General features: G+C 43.8%; 1 long non-coding RNA gene across 1 annotated transcript; it reads left to right on the forward strand.

The window, feature by feature from the left end:
- The first annotated feature begins 6,361 nt into the window (after nt 1-6,361).
- Nucleotides 6,362-8,493, forward strand: LOC309334279. Its single transcript, XR_014152977.1, has 2 exons — nt 6,362-6,752; nt 8,125-8,493. It is a non-coding gene; the product is annotated as an uncharacterized lncRNA (long non-coding RNA).
- The last annotated feature ends 5,411 nt before the right edge of the window (nt 8,494-13,904 follow it).

Here is a 13,904-nt window from a genome sequence, read left to right on the forward strand (position 1 = left end):
AGCAGCAGCAGCAGGAGGAGAGGCAGCTCCTGAGGGACCTCAAGTCACCCAAATTGCAAGCTTTCCTCCAAACCCAGAAGAGTTTGCACGGCCCAGAACAATTATTTATTATATTTATTTATTGCATTTATATCCAACCTTTTTTGCTCCTAGGAGCTCAAGGTGGTGTTGCACTTTGGGTGAATTAGACTGGAATAATCACTTACAGTTTCTAGAGTTCTAAGGCCTTGTTTATGCAGGAACTATTTACAGGATGAGTAGAGATGAAAAGAAAGAAGACATCTTGTCTGGATACAAGAACAAGGAGGATGGCTCAGCTTTTAGGGGTGGAGTTAGACAGAGAGGCTACAAGCAAGTGCTGGCTAGATTGCTCCACAAGCAGTGCCCTCATGTAGTTTAAAGTAGTACAGTACATGCATTTACTACAAACTCAAACTTTGAACCCCAACAACGACCCTGTGAAGTAGGTCAGGTTGAGAGGCAGTGGGTGGCCCAAGGGCACCCAGTGAGCTTCATAGCCAAGTGGGGATTTGAGCTTCCAGGTCTTTGTCCAACACTAGCTGCTATACAACAAGAGCGCTTCCAGAGGAGTGCATCTTATTGTGGCAGGAATGTCAGGAGAGCCCCTGAACGCAATGCAGCTGGCTTACTACACTTTGAAGGACATGATTTAATAAGCGCTGCTTGTTAAAGAAAGGACCCCATAAGTCCATTTAGCCTGGGGTCTAAAATTATCCAAGGGTATTGCTATTGAAAGCTACTTTGCACCAGGCAAAGTTGTTCACTTATCTAGTCCAATGCACAGGGATGCTTAATCAAGCCCATTTGTTTATCTGGCTCAGTATTGCCTACACTGGCAGAGGCTTTCCAGGGTTTCAGGCAGTGGACATTTCTGGTCCCACCAGGAGATGTCTTGGAATAATAATATGTAATCATCATCATCATCATCATCATCATTTTCATTTTCATTTCTATATAGCTTTATATTTTTAAAGAAAAAAAAATCAAAGTGGTTTACAACAGATTAAAACATCAAATAAAATAATCCATAATAAAATATTGCTGAAGAAGGTCAAGTATAAAGTATACATTCAAAGCAACATAATTAACAGGAGACTAAAATAATATATTAAACATTTCAGAATAAGACATTACTAAAGGAAGTCAAATATAAAATGCACATTTAAAACTTCATAATTAACAAAATATCATAAGCATAGAACATACAAACATGGGACCTTCTGCACACAAGGCAGATGCTCTGATACTTAATTACAAACTGATACTTCCTACAAACTGATACTTCCTACAAACAAAGTAAGATTCTAGTCCTCATAGTTCTGATTAAAGGGCTGAATTAAATAGGAATTTAGGTCCATGTAGCCTTCTGCTGCTACCAGTCATTGTTCTTTAGTGATTTGTTAAGTCTTTTTAAAGACTATGTCATTTTATGTATTTTTATTAATCTTACTTGCCTGTTGCAAATGCCCTGTCGCCTTTGCAAATGAATGAATGAATGAATGAATGAATGCTATGGTTGGACTGTTGGGCGTTAGGAAGTGAGAAATGGAAGAAGTGTCCTTATTTATTTATTTTAATTTCTAAACTGCCCTTCATCCGAGAATCACAGGGTAGTTCATAACATAAAAACACAAAATTTCATAACAAACAAAAGTAATATCCCTTCCCATGCACAGTTTAAAGGGCAATTGATTGTTTAATTAGCCAAAGGCCAGAGAGAAGAGGAATGTTTTTGCCTGGTGCCTAAGGATATGTAGTGAAGGCGCCAGGTGAGCATCCCACAAATGGGGAGCCACCACATAAAAAGGCCGCTCTCTTTTTTTTTTTAATGATATTTATTAAAGTTTTAAATAACACATATAAACACAAAAGACAATAAAAACATAAACAAACAAATCAAAAACAAGTATAAATTCAAACCAAAATTTCTAATCCTAATTTCACCGACCTCCTCACACCTCCCCCTTCTGTATTCTAATCTCATTTATCTTATCAGCAAATCCATTCCCACATTTCCCATAGTTTTTATTAATTCTATTATTTTTCCTTAAATCAATTCCCCTGCAAACCACTAATTTTTAAACCCAGTTTCAGAATGAGACAGGTTTAACTGTGCTTAAGAGTGTAAAATATTTGGGGATCAACATGACAGCTAAAAATATGAACTTATTTAAAGATAACTATGAGAAATGTTGGAAACAAGTGAAAAAAGACTTAGAAATTTGGTCAAACTTGAAGCTTTCCTTGTCTGGTCGAATAGCAGTTATAAAGATGAATGTATTGCCTAGAATGTTGTTTTTGTTTCAAACTTTGCAAATTGTGGACAAGATGGACTGTTTTAAGGGTTGGCAGCAAGACATTTCTAAATTTATCTGGCAGGGCAAAAAACCCAGGATAAAATTTAAGATTTTAACTGATGCAAAGGAAAGAGGGGGATTTGCCCTGCTGGATTTGAAACTTTATTAAGAATCAGCAGCTTTCTGCTGGTTAAAGGACTGGCTGCTTCTCGAGAATACAGACATTTTGGACTTGGAAGGATTTAACAATTTTTTTGGGTGGCATGCATATTTGTGGTATGACAAGGTTAAGGTGCACAAAGGTTTTAAAAACCATATTGTCAGGAAAGCATTATACAATGTTTGGATTAAATACAAAGATTTGCTGGAGAACAAAACTCCAAGGTGGCTGTCACCAATGGAGGCAAAAGCTTTGAGAAAACTTAATATGGAGACCAAATGGCCAAAATATTGTGAAATTCTAGAACAGGAGGGTGATAAGTGGAAGTTGCAGAGTTTTGAGAATCTAAAAGATAAAGTGCGAGACTGGCTTCATTATTATCAAATATTGGAGGTCTATAAGTTGGATAGGAAAATGGGCTTTCAGGTGGAAAAATCAAAACTGGAAACAGAGTTGCTAGAATCCAATACTAAGAATTTGTCAAAAATGTATAACTTGCTGTTGAAATGGAATACACAGGATGAAACAGTTAAATCAGCTATGATTAAGTGGGCTCAAGATATTGGTCATAACATCATGTTTGCTGACTGGGAAAGGTTGTGGAACACCGGCATGAAATTCACGGCATGTAATGCCTTGAGAGAGAATATTATGAAAATGATCTATAGGTGGTACATGACCCCAGTCAAGCTTGCAAAAATTTACCACTTACCAGATAACAAATGTTGGAAATGTAAAGAAAATGAAGGTACATTCTTTCACCTCTGGTGGACATGCCCAAGGATTAAGGCTTTCTGGGAAACGATATATAATGAAATGAAAAAGGTATTTAAATATACCTTCCTGAAGAAACCAGAGGCCTTTCTCCTGGGTATGGTAAGCCATGTGGTGTTAAAGAAGGACAGAACTTTTTTAATGTATGCTACTACAGCAGCAAGGATTCTCATCACAAAGTACTGGAAGACACTCTGGAAGAATGGCAGATGAAGATGACAGAATACATGGGACTGGCAGAGATGACTGGCAGAATCCGAGATCAGGACAAAGAGACAGTGGAAGAAGATTGGAAGAAGTTTAAAGACTATCTTAATAAACATTACAAAATTAATGAAGGCTAAAAAAAAAAAAAAAAAAAAAAGGCCGCTCTCATGTCGCCACCCTCCAGACCTCTTGTGGAGGGGGCACACAAGGAAGGGACTCTGATGGTGATCACAGTGTGAAATTTTAGGGAAAAAATACACTGGATTGGATGTCCTCAAAAAATACACTGGATTTGGAGATTGAGTCTCCAAAATCAACTCTGAGTCTGGGAGAGGACCAGGGGGTTGCAATCATAGAATTGAAAGGCACCCAAAAGGACGTCTAGTCCAACTCTCCTGCAATGCAGGAACCACAGTTAATGGCTGGGCTGTATCCACTTTGAGCAGGTGGGCAGCTGCGGAACTGAAAGTGCCCTGGTTCTGGCACCACTAGGGTCCCTGTAGTGACTCTAGGCACAAATGGACTCTTGCAGTGTTCTTCAACCTTTGGTCTCCAGCTGGACTACAATTCCCATTATCCCTGGCCATGGGCTAATCTGTATGGGGGTGATAAGCATAGTAATTCAACAATATCTGGGGGCCCAAGACTGAAGGACAGTAGACTGTTGCCTGGGTGCCTTTCCCAGAAGTATTTGATAAAGTGGCTGATGGTATCCTATTGAATGTGGGCAGTCTTTGAGTTGGATAAATTGGGATCATGGTAAGCAGGGCAGGCTAGTAGCTCTCAGCACCCTACTGCTGGGACAGGAGCAGGATTTGGGGATTATTTTTCTGAGAAAGACACACATGGGGGGGGGGGAAGGGTTGGAGAGAGAGAGAAGCAGAAGAAAGTAATAAATGCAGCCTCAGCAAGGATTAAAGGAGCCTGTCCGAGTTGTTGAACTTGGGCACCGCGTTCCCAAAGATTATTGTGTTCAAAAGGCATTCCTAACATAGTTTATTCCCAGTCATCTGTTGCAATCCATGGCTGCTCTACAAACTGGAGCATTTGCTCCAACTTCACCCCCACCCCCACCCCCCTGTCCCATCTCATAAGTGTAACCCTAGCAAAGCTTTTGCTCGGGTGCCTGCTTTTACGCACTGCTAGACATCTTCTCTCCGTGCCTCTCCCCCCCCCCCCCCCCAATTATCTGACATGAATTCAATGCAAGGCAGAAATCTGGAAGAATCCAAAGCAGGCAAGCTCATTTTGTTTGGTGTCTGTGACTACTAAGCACAGCTCATTTGCACAATGCACAGGACCACATAAGAATGTCAGGATTACTTTGCTAGATCTTATAAAAAGGTTACTGCCTTCCACCAAATCAGAATACCGGCCCATCAGTCTCAGTATTTTCAGCACTAACTGGCAGCAACAGCTCTCTGGGGTTTCAGGTAGGGAGCATTCTGAGCCCCACCGGGAAATGCTGTTGTGGATCAAAAGGAGATCCAATTCAACATTAGGAAGAGTTGTTTGACAGTGGGAGAGACTCCCTGAGTATGTGGTGGATGTTTTTCATTGGATGTTTTTAAATAGAGGTTAGGGGACAACTGTCAGGGATTCTTTAGCTGCAATTCTTGCATTGCAGGGGGTTGGACTAGATGACCCTTGGGGTCCCTACATTTCTATGGCTCTGTGAACCTGGGACCTTCTGCATGCATGACAGGTGCCCTGCCACTACGCTGCGGTCCTTCCAAGTCTAGATGGACTGTTGAAGGTCCATCTCTCTACCCCCCCCTATACACAATGCTCATTGCATAGGTAAATGACGACTCAGGTGACAGCATTAAGGAGGCTGCAGCTTCAGCAGTGAGACAGCAAATCCTTCCTTTGACCTTGGACCAGAGGTGCTAAACCTGAGCTGCCCCCTTCCCAGCTTCCAGTTCCCATTTAACTCAGCAGCTGTTTTGCTTTGCAGTGGAAGATTGCAAAAGGAGTATATTGCAAAAATGAGAGGGCCCCCCACCCATTTACTAAGGCTGTTTAACTAAGCCTGGTTGAGGGACGTAGCCCCCTGCTCTGTGCTGATGACCTCCAGATCGTACATGTGGCTTTCAGGTCCCCATTTGGAATGTGCCCCAGCTGCTCTTTAGAATTACCCTCTGTGCTTGGGAATGCCTTTCCATAACAGGAAGAGGAACCCTCAGTGGTGTAAGGATAGCTGCAGCAGGAGGAGCAGGTTTCCTGGCTAACTTTGTTTCAGAATCATACCATAGTGAAGGGCAATGAGGGTCGGTGGCATGGTGTGGGGAGGGCACAGGGGCCGTGGCAACAGGCGCAAATTTCTGAGGGGTTTAACCAGGCACCCCCATGACAGGCTCCATCATCAAGACTGAGCCGTGGGGAGGTAAGCTGCACCCAGGTCCTGTTTGCAGGCTTCCCCCTGGGGCATCTGGTTGGCCACTGTGGCTGGATGTTGGACTATGTGGTCTATTGGCCTGATTCTGCAGATTTATCATGTGTACACACACACACACACACACACACACACACAATGTAAAATTATAGGTACTAGCATAGCTGTCGTTTCCCTTTTTTAAAGGGAAATTCCCTTATTCCGAATAGGATTCCTCACAAGGAAAGGGAAAAGTTGACAGCTATGGGTACTAGTATTCATAAGGATATTCATGGGGTAAATATTTAAAGCACAATTAAGCATATATGTATTATGTCTTATATATAGGATAATGTACGGTATATATTATTTAATGGGGTAAGTCAGTTAATTGTACTATATACATAATAGTATTAAGATCATCATCCTTGTTCCTGGGATTCCGCCATTTTGCGCAGGGGCCCTTTGATGCCTCATAAGCAGCGTTTCAAGCTCAGCCGGGGGGGGGGGGAATGCAGGGGAGAGAGAGAGAGAGAAGAGAGAGTTGCAGAAAAAGTCCCTTTTGTCCTTCCCCACAAAGGGGCTTTGAGCTGTGTTATCTGTTGGGCAGCAGCTCAGCGAATGGCCAGGAGGCCTCTGGATGCCAGCAGAGGAGGAATAGTGAGACCGGGCCAAGGCGGGGCTCCCTCCTCCTTCCAGGCACATAAGAAAGAAGCCGGTCCATCAGATAAAGTCCCTCTGGAAGAGACAAGGATCTCTCTCTTGCAGGCATTCCGGCTGTTCCGGATTGAGAACTTCATGCAAAACCAAGGCCTGCAGGGAGCTTTATAAACCAGCCAGGCTGCCAAAAAGGGTCCCTGGGGCCTGGTTTTCGCAACAGGGCTCGAAGACACCCCCCCAAGCAAGCTGTCAACGTGAGGTATGGTGAACACGGCCTTTGTCTTACAGGAGCGACACCATCACACTGGCAGAATCCAAAGGGCACTGAAAAGAGGCCACAAATTCTGCAGCAAGGGATCCTGCAAACTGCTGAAATCTTGCAAACTCAGCACATTTGCCAGTATGGTTGTCGTTCTTGTTATTTTTTGCATAACTATCCTGCCTTTTTCTCCAAGGAGCTCAAAGCGGCATACATAGCTCTTGTTTAATCCCCAAAATAACCCTGTGACGTAGGTTACACTGGGAGGCAGCAGCTGGCTGCAAGGTCACCCAGGGAGCTTCATGGCGGATTGGGGATTTGAACCCAGGTCTCCCAGCTCCCAGTCCAACACTAACCACAGTGTCACCACTGGCTGATGGCACTCAACTTTATGTGCTTCTCCTTGTGTTGGAAGGAGGGGGGTTGTGGACACCACTTGAGACAGCCACAGGAACTCTCCCCCCTGCCATGCCTCTGCTATTCTCATTTGCATATAGAACAGAAAGAAGAGCCTTGCAACTGAATCAGTCAAGGGAGGCCCATCTAGACCAGCCTGCTGTTCTCACAGTGCCCACCAAGTGCCCCAAAGGGAAGTCAGTGCAGGATATGAGCCTGACAGCAACTCTCCCCTCCAGAGATTCTAGCAACTGGGATTCAGAAGCATTACTGGTGGGGGCTGAACATAAAGAAGAACCTAGGAATAGGGGGCATCTAGTTCCCACAGTGGCCTAACCCCAAACTACTGGGCCAAAGCAATGTGATGCAGCCCCACCAAACTTCCATCAAAGTCCCTTGGTTGTTGCTGTTTTCAAGTTTGCTCAGTTTTGACTTGCAAAAGGGAAAGGTCCCCCTATACCTTACATAAATCGATGCTATGACCTGCTTTTTGTGAAGAGCCAGTTAATTTTCTGGTTCAGAGCTCAGGGCAGCTGGGAAAAGGCCTTGCGGAGAGAAGCCGTGTTGGACCTGAGCTCCTGTGCTCTGGGCAGTTTGAAAACTGTGGGCGTTCCCCCACCCCAAATTCCTCTCTCCAACGTTTCCAATCCAGACCGCTTGAGGGTGGGGGAGGCGGGTGCTGTGGAATGACTTCCTGGTTCCCAGACTTCACATGCCAGCAGTGGCCTTTATTTATGGCCCTGGAGGCTTCCCTCTTGAGCATAAATCAGGAAGGGGGAGGGGGAAGGTCAGCCTAGTTTCTGAGCATGGATGCAAAGGGCTTTCCCTATACTCCGGGAAGCTGGACCTCTGTGTGTGTGTGAGCATGGGAAGAGTTAAAGAGGGAGCCTCTGGCCTCTGCCCAGTTCCCGCCCTCCCACATCACAACTGAACCAGGAAATGAACAAAATTGATGCATATTTGTTTCATTTCACAGCTGGAAGATAGAAGGATTTCCTCTTTGGTTTCCTGCTTCCAGAGGAGAGGTGAAGGGCAATACAGGGGAAGCTGCCCTGTTACGGAGTCAGATCATTGGTCCACCAAGCTCTATATTGTAAACTCTGGCTGGCAGCAGCAGCAGCAGCACTCCAGGTTCTATGGTGGAGAACATTCCCAGGCCTACATTGACTGAACCTGGGACTTTTTGCTTGCTAGCTTGCCCAGCCCCTGACTGAGAACCACAAGGACAGGAATCTTAACTTTATTTTTAAGGGGAAAGTACCATGCATGGTTCCATGCAGTGAGGGAACAAAGCAGGGTATAGCTGTAAGAGAATAAATGAATAAAAATGCAGACAGCAGCTTAATTCTCAGTTTGGGAATCTCTCGCCTCTCCCCATCACACCTCCCCACACCCTGCTATGGCAAAAATACCCAAGATTTTTGGCTGACTCTCTCAGAGCAACTTTCACACCTCCCAGAGAGTCCCAGCCAGGCCTCAACGCCTCTGCAGCTTGGAAGGGTGTGAAATAGCACTGGGTACCAGCCTATCAGATTGTGCTGGGCCTGGGATGCCAGGAAGCCAGCAGCCCTTGACACCTAAGTGAGAGAAGCAGAGAACTCCCTTTGACACCAGTGGCTACTTTTAAGATGAAAGCACCACGGAGGTCCCTGGCAGAGTCTGCAGAAATGAGGATCCCAGCTGAGGGGATGGTGCTTGGACCTAAAAGCCAGCCAGGTGTCTCTTTTTATGTGGGCCTCATTCTGAAAGGCTCTGGGGTCTCAGCTCTGCCTGGGCATCTGACCCTGCCAGGGCCCAGGAGAGAGGGGGGTAGGGGGTACATCATGCCCCAGTCAGGAATCAAAAAGGGGATCTGGGAGTCAAAAGAGGAGACCCAGAAATTTCCTGGGACCTCAGAAAGCATTTGCATATATTGTATGAAGCCTATTATTTACATTTTGTGTAAGCCTACATAAAATGCCGAGGGACGCGGGTGGTGCTGTGGGTTAAACCACAGAGCCTAGGACTTGCTGATCAGAAGGTCAGCGGTTCGAATCCCCGCGACGGGGTGATCTCCTGTTGCTCGGTCCCTGCTCCTGCCAACCTAGCAGTTCGAAAGCATGTCAAAGTGCAAGTAGTTAAATAAGTACCGCTCTGGCGGGAAGGTAAATGGAATTTCCGTGTGCTGCTCTGGTTCACCAGAAGCGGCTTAGTCATGCTGGCCACATGGCCTGGAAGCTGTACACCGGCTCCCTCGGCTAATAAAGCGAGATGAGCGCCACAACCCCAGAGTCGGCCACGACTGGACCTAATGGTCAGGGGTCCCTTTACCTTTACCTTTTACATAAAATACCACGACACTTCTCCCCCCTGCCTGCTTCCTCACCTGCCAGTTCCCCCCTCCTCCCCGTCTACTTTTCCTGGGCAATCCAGAGAGGCAGCGCTGAAATCCCAGCAAACAATATTGCAAGTGGACAAGTTGAGAAGGTGGGCTTGCTTTGCCTCTCCTGCGGGAGATGCACTCTGCCTACTGAGGGGACCACTGTCTGCTGGACCGGTGAAAGGCAGGGCGTGTTGGCACTGATGTCCGCCTTGAAGCAGAGGAGGGTGAAGCATCTCATGGCCATTTCTGGGTAAAATTATCTTTTCCAAACAACTCACCTAAGAATCAGGAAAGAGTTCATATTTGCTTTGATTCAAATTACATTTGTAGAAGTATAATAAAAGTAATTAAAAGTAAATAAAAACACAAAAGTAAAAAAAACACACAAAAAAATCTACCAACGCCCCCACCCATTTTTTCCCCCATAGTGTTTTGCTTTATTAATACTATGAATAGAAGACTAGGTCATTATTCATCTCTCTGAATTTTTATTTGGGCTTTTTCTGGAAAAAGGTGTTAATTTGGAATTATTGGTTAACCTGAGAAACAGTGTTGCTCAGATAGAACGAACAAGGAATTGTAAAGTCTTTTTACAGTTGAACACAACTCAAATTATTTTGGCCAACTTGCAACAAGCTGCAAAAATTTCAGGGGCGCTCCTGCTGCATTGTTGTTTTGATCAAGCAAGCACAGCTAGGTGCTGCAGTTTTAACTTATATTTATAATATTGCTTACAACACGTCAACACGCACGGAGGTACAGAACGTAACCCCCATGCAAAACAAAGATTGCCTGTATATATTTTTGTCGCATTCCCTTTCCCCCCTTTCTTCAGATATAAAAATAATAATTTATAAATCATCTCTCCAAAATGTATTCTCACAAATCATGCACCCAGAAGAGAAAAGATAGGAAGAATGAAAAAGGGGCCAACAAACACTTAACCCAACAAACTGGATTAAGTGCAGCTTCAAAAAAAACCCCTTTTCATTGAACTCATCTATAGAATTGGAGCAATAAGAAACTGTTGAAAACCTCATCCCCAAACAAGGAGCAGTTTATTTGGGTAATCATGCAAAGTATTCTGATGAAGGGGAAGATGCAGAAAATGGAAATGGAAAACAGAAGTAAACAGGCATACAGACGCATGTGGAGGTGAATTTGAAAGATGAAAGGGCTAATCATAATGCAGGCCTTGACATTGGATGCGCCATAACTGAGTTTCCATCTCAAAAGGAAATAGAAAACTATATTACATCTGGGACAGGAGTTGACATCATCTTAGAATTGTCAATAAAAGCTGAAGCTGTAAAATGGTACATGCTTTTAAAGCACATCATCAATGTTGCACTCTTATTAGGAGAACGGGGTCTAGTATTTTCTGGTTCATCCCATCGAATTGGTAATCCAAGCAATGGAAACTTTTTAGGACTTATTGAACTGTCCTCCAGGTGGGACTTCAGGAACATGTGCTAAGTGTAGAAGAGTCCACAGAAAAGGATTGAGTGGTTTCAAGTTCATTATCTGACCTCTGACTCACAAAATGAATTTATTACAGAATGCTCAAATCTTGTGAAAAAAACACATTTTGCTTGAGAGGCAATCTGCAAAGTACTTTGCAGTAATAGTAGATTCCACACCAGATTCTTCCCATATGGAACAAACAGCATTTCATCTGAGATACCTACTTTTAAAATAAATGCAGTATTAGATTCAAGAACGATTTCTCAGCTTTGCAGACTGTGGCAATGAAAAAGGGGAAGAAATTGCTCAGTTGCTAACTGACACATTGAAAGAACATGCTATTCCTTCTCAATGACTGCAGAGCTCAAGCCTACAATAATGGAACAAATATGGCTGGAAAATACAATGGCTCACAAGCAAAAATACAAGAACAATGCTGAACAGAACAATGCTCATACAGAAAGTATATGTTTTACATTTTGGTATACAATGTTATAGCCGTCAGCTTCAGTGGTGTTAAGCAGTTGGCAGAAAAAAATGATTTCTTGTGGAAATATCTCACCATGCCTAAAAGTGATGTAAAGAGAAAAGCTTTATCTTAGAGCAGTATCCTGCTGACCTTAGTGGTGGTGATTATGGAAAATAAATGCAACATTCACCCTCAGCAAATAAAGCAAATTTTGTAATTGCACAGTTAAAGCCGTTAGATCTGTTGCACTGGTTAACAGAGTACAGACTTGGTGATCTGTTTCCAAATGTCTGTGCTAACTTAAGAATACTATGAACAATTCCAGCAACAGTAGCTTCTGCAGCGGGGTCATTTAGCAAACTTCGGTTAATTAAGAATTACTTAAGGTCTACAATGCCTCAAGGACGTCTTGTGGATTTGGCCAGGCTAAGTATTGAATCAAACATTGCCAAGAACAATTAATTTTCGTGCTGTGATTTGAATTTTTCCCCAATAAAGGCCTAAAAAGCTTCTTTTTAAAAAAGTAAATAATAGGTTTTTCTACTTTTTCTTTTTACTAATACTTTTTACTAATACTTTTGATTATTTGATCTGCATTGCAATATAAAAGGATGATTCAACGTGAATTATTTTTCCTTATCTGTGTTGTGGCATAAACAAAGATATTCATTTCAAATGTGGTTTCTTATCTCTGACCTTATTTTATTTATGTTTATCTATTGTTATCATGGAGTGTGCATAAGAGCGTAAGGCCTTCAATTCAGAAAAGTTAACAGAGAGCTCCGCTGCGACCTTCTCTCTTCTCCTGTACCCTTTTTGACCTTACAGGCTGCAGCTCATGGCATAAAACCCTAGTGGATAAAAACAGGAAGACTACTGGAGAAGGGAAGAGGCTCAAAATAAACTTTGTACACCCCCTCCTCCTGATAATATTCTTCTCAGAGGCCCTGGCCCCAGGAACCCTGGCCGACCATCACCATGGGAGCCAGTGTGGTGTAGATATGGGACCTGGCAGAGCAGGGTTCAAATCCCTCCCTCCCCCCTGCCGCCGCCACCACCCAGTCAGCCATGGAGCTTACTGGGTGAGCTCACTCTCAGCCTAACCTATCACACTGGGTAGTTGTGAGGATGAAATGGGGGTGGGGGAGAGGAGAAATATGTATGTCACCTTGAGCTCCCTGAAGGAAAAAGTGTGATATAAATAAAAAAACATAAACAAGAACTTATCTGAAGTGTCTCTAGATGCTGAGTGAACAAGTAAATAGAATGTACCACATTTTTCCGTGTATAAGACTAGGTTTCCCCCCTAAAAAATAATGTCCAAAATTAGGGGGTGTCTTATACATGGATAGTGCCGAGGGTGGATTTTCTTAAATCTGGGTCCCCCAAAATATTGGGCGTCTTATACATGGGTGTGTCTTATAGATGAAAAAATATGGTATATCCCACTCCCTTCTGCTTTGGAAGTTTTGTGCAGGGGGCCATGCAGGTGTCTGGTCTGATCCAACTAAGGCCTCCTTTCATTCTGTCCATGGAGAGAACCTAAGAAGAGCCCTGCTGGATCAGGCCAAAGGCCTAACTTGTCCAGCATCCTGTTCTCAGAGTGGCCAACAGGATGCCCATATGGGGAAATCCACAAGCAGGACCTGAGCACAGCAGCAGCTCTCCCTCCTGTGGCTTCCAGCAACTGATGTTCAGAAGCACTGCTGCCTCCAGCTGGGGAGGCAGAGCATAGCCATCAAGAGCCACATCCTCCTCCACAAATATGTCTCATCCTCTTTTAAAGACATCCAAGTTGTGTTGACCATCTCTGCCTCCTGTGGGTGGGAGTTCCATAGGTTAAATCTGTACTGTGTGAAGAAGCCCTTTCTTTTATCTGTCCTGAATCTTCCAACATGCAGCTTCATTTTTGTGTGTCAGGAACTTCTTCTTTTTTGCCAACTTTTTGCTTTGTCCCACCAAAGTTTTTAATGCCAGACATTGTGTCAGTTGCAAATCTGACAACTCCGGGAGTTGTTGAGCTGTCACTGGAAACATGAAATGTGTGGTTTGCTTTGTTTTTGTATCGTCACATATTTTACAATGTTGACTTTTTGTTATGGACAACGGCCAAGACTAATAAATGAAACTAACAATGGATGGGGGGCTTGCCAACTTTTTTGCCCTCGCACGGTTCCTCTGCTTAGGACAGGTGCACAGCAGACCACGGGCAACTTCTCCACACTGGCTATTGCTATGCCCAGCTGCACCTCTATCTGGTTAGGGATAGCCTAACTTCTGTTGTCTATCCTTTGGTAACCTCTAGGTTAATTACTGCAGTACATTATATGTGTGGCTGCATCTGAAGATGAAGACGGTTCGGAAACTTCAGCTGGTGCAGAATTCAGCAACTAGGTTGCTCACTGGGGCAAGACAGTTTAAGTATATAATATAAATCCTGGCCTGACTGCATCGGCTGCCA

Source organism: Podarcis erhardii, assembly GCF_964252035.2.
Source record: "Podarcis erhardii genome assembly, chromosome: Z".
NCBI classification, from domain to species: domain Eukaryota; kingdom Metazoa; phylum Chordata; class Lepidosauria; order Squamata; family Lacertidae; genus Podarcis; species Podarcis erhardii.